General features: G+C 36.1%; 1 long non-coding RNA gene across 1 annotated transcript; it reads left to right on the plus strand.

Moving 5' to 3' along the window:
- The first annotated feature begins 1,281 nt into the window (after positions 1-1,281).
- LOC122429114 lies at positions 1,282-7,340 on the plus strand. Its single transcript, XR_006265931.1, has 4 exons — positions 1,282-1,404; positions 2,198-2,373; positions 6,340-6,453; positions 7,320-7,340. It is a non-coding gene; the product is annotated as an uncharacterized LOC122429114 (long non-coding RNA).
- The last annotated feature ends 2,267 nt before the right edge of the window (positions 7,341-9,607 follow it).

The following is a 9,607-nucleotide window of genomic DNA, read 5'->3' on the forward strand; positions in this document are numbered from 1 at the left end:
ATATTTTTCATGGAATTTTTATGGTAGGACTTGACTGTTACTTTTTTGCTTTTAGATTTTTCCTAAACTTTTTCTAATTGACAATGACCATAGAACTAACAATTTGTCCACTAAAAAGAGAGTTACTAGTGATTACTAGGTAGACTCAGAGAGATGAGGTATCCATACGTGCTACACAGTTGCAGGCCATTATTACATCCTTCAAGTCCCTGACATTCTCCAAAGCAGGGGAGAGGTTTAAGGAGGTGTTTTCCTTTCTGATGTCCCTTGTGCTTTCAATATCACTGAAATCTGTTATTAGTCTTCTCCGTTAACCTAAATGAACATCCTCCAAATAGCATCATTCAGCATTTCTCATCTACAAAGTTTTCTGTGTGCATATTTTCTCTAGTTGAACAGCAGGAGGGGATAGGTTTGAGAATTTGTTGCACTAAGTCACCCAAATCACCATGTGAGAGAGAACCTTGTACAGCATTCTCAGACCAGGTGTAAACACCTCCAAGGCCAAAGAAATGCATCATGTTGACATCAGTGTGGGACCTGAGAACCTTGAGAGTTGGTTACACTTGTCTATCAGGGATCAAATGCAAGATACCAGGAGACATCTTGTAAATTCAGCTGATGATCCCTAGGATTTAGTTTTTGTCCTAATTGATTAGACTGAATGCACACGTTCCACAACACATGAAAGGTAGATGGTTCCTGTGTTCTTGCCTAGAGTAATCATTAGAGTTCTAATTTAATTTTATGGGCTGATAATACATAATTCATGGGAATATCCTGGAGAAAATAAACTCTTGATGATTGGAAATATCTGCAGCAACTTTTTGAATGAATGGGCTAGAAATATTTATGGGGTTGGAGATGTAGAAATCAGCTATTCTCAACATCCTGGGTAGATTTTCCATAAACTGTAGTATTAATAAGGCTAAGACTGCAAAAACTTGTAGAGGTAGCAAATATATGCATTCCTCCCTCTGATCTAGGTAAATACATAAATCTGGGAAGCTGTTGTGAGAATGTATTGTTTAAGTCTCTACTATATGCAATGATCTTTAAAATAATAATAAAAGCAATAAAAGCAGGAGAAAAGGCAGTCTGTGTATGTGTTCATACGAGCACATATATATATCTGAATAGTACTTGGCTTTATTTTCATGTGAGGTTTTTATTATGGTCACATGAATGGAGGAGAGCAGAGTGCAGTCTAAAGTCCCCTCCCTACTATCTCCTTTCCTTGTGCTACGCTTATGTCCCTGTTGGTTGGAGTACATAGAAGGGAAACAAGTGAGTGGTCTAACTGATGCTTCTAGGGCTTCAGTATTTCAGAGGAGGCTTCAGAGGAGAAGAGAGATGTCCAATGTATGCTAAGAAACTGATATTTTCTGTTGGTGATTAAGCCAGGTAAGTGTAAAAAGAAACTTTTATCAGATAGAAGGGCAGTGTTAAACAGAGAAAGAGAGTGTGTGTGTGTGTGTCTATGTGTGAAGGATCTGACAAAGGTCAATAGAGACAGCAGAGAATCTAAGAAAAATAATTTTAGCATCTTCAACTCTCATGATTTGTCCATCTTCGTTCTAGTAGAAAAGCCTTAAGGACTCTTCTAGAAAACCTGTAATCCCCTCCAACCTTAGATATTAGGCTTTTACCTTGCTCTCTCTGGTGCTGAACTTATCTAGCTCTATCCTAGTTGGTTCTGGATCCACTGCATGTTCCTTACATTATCTCTACATCCCTTGGTTTTCTTTCCATCACTGTCTATTCAGCAGAGGCATTTATTCTGTGTCAGATGAGAACAAGGTGAATCTCTTTTCACCTGCACTTCCTCACTTCAGCTCAATTACTCATCCAAAACCAATGCAAGAACTCATTCAGGCAAACCTTCTTCTAAAGGTTTGCAATCTTTCCTACCTCTTCCAGCTTCTTATACCTCCTTTGGGAAGGAAGATGAGAATGATAGCAGGTTTGTGGTCAGGCGGCGGAGCTTCCCTCACTCCCCTGTGCTGGTGCTGTCAGATGAGGTTACCTCACTCACAGCGCAGGACCCAGAAGAGGAGCTCCTCCTCATCCCAACTTCTCCTTGAATTCCCACCGTGGCCCAACCCAGATAGCAATCTTCCCTTGACTCCCAGGGAATGATGGGGTTCTGTTTTCCTGAGGAAAACAGACCTGAGTCATTATTTTTGTTTGTTTACAGGAAAGAAGCAAAGAAAAACACTGTTTTCTATATAGGAGCCAACTAAGAGATCGCTGGGATTCCATTTTTCACATCTTACATTTTGATTAAATTATTCAGTATCAACTCAACTGCTCTTCTAATCATCATGCCAGCTTTGTTTTACCAAGGCATCTCTCAGAAGCCTGGAGGAAATGGTAAGTTTAAAAAATGAGTGAAGTCATAGATCTGAATATTTATAACACTAGGCTTCTGAATGGTGCCAAGAAAAGATGTGAACAGTGTTTTAATGTATCTGAAGAAAGTAATTTCCATGGCCCATATCTGATAAACTCACTCTAACATTTCATGATTCAGTGGTCACATAAAATCTGTATTAACTCTGGGATCAACAATGCTAAAGACATATTATATTTTCCAGAATATGCAGGGTTCACAAACTTTAATGGAGAAAGAATGAATAAATAAATAAAAGATTTAGGGAAAGGAAAGCTTTGTGAAATGTAGCAATTATTTTACTTTCAAATACATAATGGGCATCTAGCTTGATCAATAGTCAACTGAGGGTATTACTCAGGCAGAATTAGGACTAATCTGTACAAATTCTTTTTTAAATACACAGTAATTTTTTTCTTTCAAGTTTAAGATGTAAAAGAACTATATAAGTTTAAGGCATAAGGCATCTTTGCCTTTCATTTATCATGAAATGATTATCACAAGAATTTTAATGAACATCCTCATCTCATATAAATACATATTCATAAAATAGAAAAAATTTTCTTGTGATGAGACATCTTAAGATTTATTCCCTTAACAATGTTCATCTATAATGTAAAGCACTGTTAATTACCTCTGTCATGTTGTTTATTATTTAGCAATTATTCATCTTATAGCTGAAAGTTTGGTGCTGGGAAAACTGGACAACTGCATATGAAGGAATGAAATTAGAACATTTTCTCACACTATATACAAAATAAATTCAAAACAGATTAAAGACCTTAATGTAAGATCAGAAACCATAAAACTCCAGAAGAATACGTAGACAGTACACTCTTTGACATGTCTTAGCAATATTTTTTTAGAACTTTCTCCTCAAGCAAGGGAAACAAAAGAAAAATAAACAAAGACAACCTACTGAATGGAAGAAAATATTTGCAAATATTTTTGCAAATGACCAAAATGGGTTAATATTCAAACTATATAAGCAGTTCATATAACTCAATAGAAAAAAAAAAACTGATTTATGAAAGGGCAGAAGAACTGAATAGAAGACATTTTTTCCAAAGAAAATATACAGAGGAGGAACAGGCCTTAGTATCCTTTTTTAAAAATTTCTCAGACATCATGTTTAATGTCTCCTCACTCATTTTTTATTTATTGGAGTCTTTTTTTAATTTCTTTGTCTAACTAAGTGAAAGAAAGTGCCAGTGAAAGTGACTCTGTCGTGTCTGACTCTTTGTGACCCAAGGGAATTCTCCAGGCCAGATTATGGGAGTTAGCCTTTCCCTTCTCCAGGGGATCTTCCCAACCAAGGGATCCAACCCAGGTTTCCCACATTGCAGGTGGATTCTTTACCAGCTGAGCCACAAAGAAGCCCAAGAACACTGTATGGGAAGCCTATCCCTTCTCCAGGGGATATTCCCAACCCAAGAATCAAACTAGGGTCTCCTGCATTGCAGACGGATTCTTTACCAACTGAGCTATCAGGGTCTGGCTAAGTGCTTGCAAATTTTATCTTTATTTAAAAACTCACTCGTTGTTTTGTTAATTTTTTTCATTGTTCTTGTTTTCTGCTCTGAACCTTACTATTTCCTTCCTTTTGCTAACTTTGAGTTTAGTTTATTCTTTTTATACTTCCTTGCTGTGCTAAGTCACTTCAGTCATATCAGACTCTTTGTGACCCCATGGACTGTGGCCCACCAGGCTCCTCTGTCCATGAGATTCTCCAGGCAAGAACACTGGAGTGGGTTGCCATTTCCTTCTCCATAGTTCCTTGAGGTATACCATTAAATTTATTTGTTTTTTATTTTAAATTTTGGAGATATTTTTAGTGTAGTCTTTTTAAACTATTGACTGAGTGACTAACACTATCATTTTCTTTCCATTTTATCTGCCTGCAAGGCAGATGACCAGGGTTTGATCCCTGGGTCAGGAAGATCCCCTGGAGAAGGGAACAAAAACCCACTCCAGTATCAGTGCCTTGAGAATCCCAAGGACAAGAAGAGCCTGACGGGCTACAATCTATGGGGTTGCAAAGACTTGGACATGACTGAGCAACTAACACTTTCACTTTCTTTTATAACTATAAACTTCCCTCTTAGTACTGCTTAGACATAGATGTAATAATCCTCAGTCAAATGCTAGCACATCAAAAAATTATACACTATGACCAAATGGGATTTACCCCTGGGATACAAGGTTGGTTCTACATATACAGATCAATCAATGTGATACAATGTAACAGAATGCAATATTTAAAACAAAAAGATCATCTCAATTGATGCAGAAAAAGCATTTAACAAAATTCCACTTCCATTCAGACTTTTAAAAAAAGAAAAATTCCAAACAAAATAGAGATAGAAGGAACTAAACACAATAAAGGCCATATGTGAAGAGCCCACAGCTAGCATTATAATTAAGAGGGAAAAGCTTCTCTTAAAGATCCTAAAAAGGCAAGCATGCCCACTCTCTCCCTTTTATTCAGCATAGTAATGAAGGTACCAGCAAGAGCAATTATACATGAAAAAGGTAAAGCTATCCAAGTCACAATGGAAAAGTAAAATTATTTCTATTCCTAAATTGCATATTCTACATGTAGAAAACCATAGACTTCACACGAAATCTTCTAGGACTCATAAACAAATTATATAAATTTTCAAGATAGAAAGCCACAAAAATCATTTATTTACAATAACAGCAAAATATCGAAAGACGAAATCAAGAAAACAGTCCTATATATTTAACCAAGGAGATAAAATATCTATATACAGAAAACTACAAAGTATTAATGAAAAAATTTAAGAAGACATTATCCTAGGCACATTATGATCCTAGGCATATTGCTAAGTCACTTCAGTCATGTCTGACTGTTTGAGACCCCATGGACTGTAGCCCGCCAGGCTCCTCTGTCCATGGGATTCTCCAGGCAAGAATACTGGAGTGGGTTGCCATCTCCTCCTTCAGGGGATCTTCCCCACCCTTGGTTCAAACCCATGTCTCTTATGTCTCCTGCATTGGCAGGCAGGTTCTTTACCACTAGAGGCACCTGGAAAAATTTCTCTCTCAGATTGAAGCTTGCATGTGCTCAATCATGTCCAACTCTCTGTGTCCCCATGGACTGTAGCCTGCCAGGCTCCTCTGTCCCTGGAATTTTCCAGGCAAGAATACTGGAGTGGGTTACCATTTCCTACTCCCGGGAATCTTCCTGGCCCAGGGATCTAACTCATGTCTCCTGCATTGGCAGCTGATTCCTTACCACTGTCTCACCTGAGAAGGCATATAAATATATTCAAATTTGTCTCTCAGTTTGAAGCCTACACAATTTTTAAGTGTACCTTTCTTCCACACATTGCCTTCTTTCTTCTTCACACCTCCTCTGATTCGGACATTCCACCTCCATCTTTCACTTGATCCTTGTGATTGCATTTGACCCACCAACAGAATCAAAGATAGCCTCCCCATCTGGATGTCTTTAGCTTAATCACATTTGCAGAGGCCCTTTTGCTATGTAAGATAACAAACTCTCAGAATACAAGGATTAATTAGTATTTGGGAATTTTTAAAAGACCGTTATTCTTTCTATCACAAAATATACTTCTGCATCATTCTCAACAGTATATGGAAATGTTTTGTAGTTTTTGTGCTTTACTCTCTGCAAATTTTAAATTATATTTCCTTTCGCTGTTTTGATTGGGTGCCATAAATAGTCTCTGCAAGTATTCTTTCCTAATTTAGTCCTCTATGGCTAAATTAAATTAACCAACCATTCATTGGCCAAACACAGCTGATGTTAAAAAACATGTTTTTGTTTTTTCGAACAAAGAGACAACTCTTAAGTTCCTCCAGACGGGAGAAGAAAAATGAAAGTGGATTCTTTGGGGATGAAAGGGGGCAAAAAATGAATATTGAATCTAACTGCACATGTCTTTTTTTTTTTTTTTCAGAAAAATTTTCATGGAAAGATACAACTTTAATTGAAACTGGAGTAACTGGAATAATTTTCATAATAATAATGATAATTCCATTTTTCTGTTGCATAAAAAGAAACAAAGAACGGGGTAAGATATAAAAACTGCAATGAAATAAATTATGACAAAGCCCAATAAAATGATTGGGAAAATGAAAATAAGGAAAGAGTAATATCAATTTTGTCCTGCGTTATTTGGAAAAAAAAGAGATTCTCGGGGAAGGAAACAAATTCCCTCACTCTCCTTTTGACTTTTAGTTGGTCTAATAATTAAGTTGACACAGGTAGGTTAGCAGGATAAATAAATTAATTTTGTCCATACAGAGGTCTCATAGATGTAAAAACTAAGAAATCATCAAAGCAGGATTTTATATAATTTTTAAACAAAGAAAATAAATTTGTGAAGAAATGATATGGGAAAAAAACCTGAGGCTTTGGTACTAAATAATGAGGAAGAAATTATTTTGGAAATATACCTTATCATATTTTCTCATTTTTAAATTATTCTTATTCTGATCAAAACTTACTTGTTCAAGATGTAAAATTTCCTCATATATTGTCATATAAGGTTAACTAAATTTTTTATGAGAACCTTGCATTCATACTTATAAATCTCATTTATTCCATAATAATTCTTTTCTCAAGTTTATAGGATATTCTAATTAAATTTCATGTAAATTTGGCCAAGGCCCATAAAATATCAAGCCTTACATAATATAACTATTAATGAATATATTTTTGAATAGCTAAAAGAATTGAAAACAGTAGGATTTAAAAGCTTTACACACATGATAATGACTAAAAATAGCTTTTCTGAAAATTATTAAACAACTATAGAATCATATAAAAGAAAACTATAACATTTTGACTTTTTATAACATTGATTTAATATTTTGCTTCTGCTCTCTATTCCCCATCAGTCTAAGAGGCCTAATGAAAGATTCCCTTCCCTTTCAGGTTTTCACCGAGGACACTCAGGTAAGATTGAAATATTAATCCCCCCAATAGAAATAATTAAATTACTTAAGCATAAAAATAAGATAATGTTATAAACTATAACTTGGTGCTAGTGATAAAGAATCTGTGTGCCAATGTAGGAGACACAGGAGGCCGGGGTTCGATCCCTGGGGTGGGAGGATCTCCTGGAGAAGGGAATGGCAACCCCCTCCAGTAGCCTTGCCTAGAGAATTCCATGGACAGAGGAGTCTGTCAGGCTACAGTCCCTGAGGTCGCAACGAGTCAGACACAACTGAGCACATCTTCCTCCTTTCAGAGCTTATTTATGAAGATTTGCTTACCAGTTTGCTAAAGCTTCCATAACAAATTAGATAGGTTAAGTAACAGAAATTAGTTGTCTTATAATTCTGGAGAATGTATATCTGAGATCAAGAGACAGTAGTGTCCAACAATCATAAGTGTGCATATTATTGGTTTGTCACAAAACGAACACCTGTGTCACCAACAATGAGATCAGGAATAAACATCAACACACACAAAAGGCCTCCTTCTTGCACCTCCCAATTACAACACCCTTATCCACAAAGAACCACTATTCTGACACCTATTAGCACTATAGATGATTTTTTTAAACCGTCATAATTTAGTGCATCTATTAGAAATAAAAATGTCAGAGAATGAATTTCATGTGTATAAGGTCAACTGCTAGATGACTACTGATATTTGACAGATATATAGAAGAGACATACGTTTGTAATAGAGTGTAAATTAGGAATTTGATTATATTGTTTGTTTTTTTCAAATATTCAACAGTATGAGTTGTTTGTATATTTGGAAAATTAAGCCCTTGTAGGTTGCATCAGTTGCAAATATTTTCTCCCAGTCTGTAGGTTGTCTTTTCATCTTGTTTACAGTTTCCTTTGCTGTGCAAAAGCTTATAATTTTGATTAGGGAGATGAGGGTTGGATCCCTGGGTCAGGAAGATCCCTTGGAGGAGGAAATGGCAACCCACGCCAGTATTCTTGCTGGGGTAATCCTATGAAAAGAGGAGCCTGGCAGGCTATAGCCTATGAGGTCACAAAGAGTCAGGCATGACTGAGCAACTGAGCATCCATGCATCTATTTGTTTATTTTTACTTTTATTTCCTTCTGGAGCTCCTCTTGTGATTCAGCATGAAAGAATCCAACTACCAATTAGGAGAAATGTGTTCGATCCCTGGGTTGAGACGATCCCATGCAGAAGGAAATGGCAACACACTTCAGTAGTCTTGCCTGGAAAATCTCATGGGCAGAGGAGACTAGTGGGCTACAGTCCATGGGATCACAAAAGAGTCAGACACGACTTAGCAACTAAACAACTGTGCTCTTAATGGTACATACTTATTGTTAAAATCCTTATTTATTTGTCTTAGGAAACTGATCTAAGAAAATATCTCTTTATTTCTTGATGAGTCTGGCTAATGGCTTGTCAATTTTATTTACGTTCTCAAAAAACAAGCTTCTGGTTTTGTTGATTTTTTCTATGGTCTCTTTTGCTTCTTTTGCATTTATTTCTGCCCTAATTTTAAAGATTTCTTTCCTTCTACTAACCCCGGGGTTCTTCATTTCTTCCTTTTCCTGTTGCTTTGGGTGTAGAGTTAGGTTATTTATTTGACTTTTTTCTTGTTTCTTGAGGTAAGCCTTTATAGCTATGCACCTCCCCCTTAGCACTGCTTTTATAGTGTCCCATAGGTTTTGCTTGTGTTTTCATTTTCATTCATTTCTATGCATATTTTTATTTCTTTTTTGATTTCTTCTATGATTTGCTGGTTATTCAGCAATGTGTTGTTCAGCCTCCATATGTTGGAATTTTTAATAGTTTTTCTCCTGTAATTGACATCTAATCTTACTGCATTGTGGTCAGAAAAGATATTTGGAATGATTTCAATTTTTTTTAATTTATCAAGGCTAGATTTATGACCCAGGATGTGATCTATCCTGGAGAAGGTTCCGTGTGCACTTGAGAAAAAGGTGAAATTCATTGTTTTGCAGTGAAATGTCCTATAGATATCAATTAGGTCTAACTGGTATACTGTATCATTTCAAGTTTGTGTTTTCTTGTTAATTGTCTGTTTAGTTGATCTATCCATAAGTGTGAGTTGAGTATTAAAGACTCCCACTACTGTTGTGTCATTATTAATTTCCCCTTTCATACTTGTTAGCATTTGTCTTACATAATGTTGTGCTTCTATCTTGGGTACATGTATATTTATGATTCTTATATCTTCTTCTTGGATTGATCCTTTGAT

This window comes from Cervus canadensis, chromosome 28 (assembly GCF_019320065.1).
Source record: "Cervus canadensis isolate Bull #8, Minnesota chromosome 28, ASM1932006v1, whole genome shotgun sequence".
Classification (NCBI taxonomy): domain Eukaryota; kingdom Metazoa; phylum Chordata; class Mammalia; order Artiodactyla; family Cervidae; genus Cervus; species Cervus canadensis.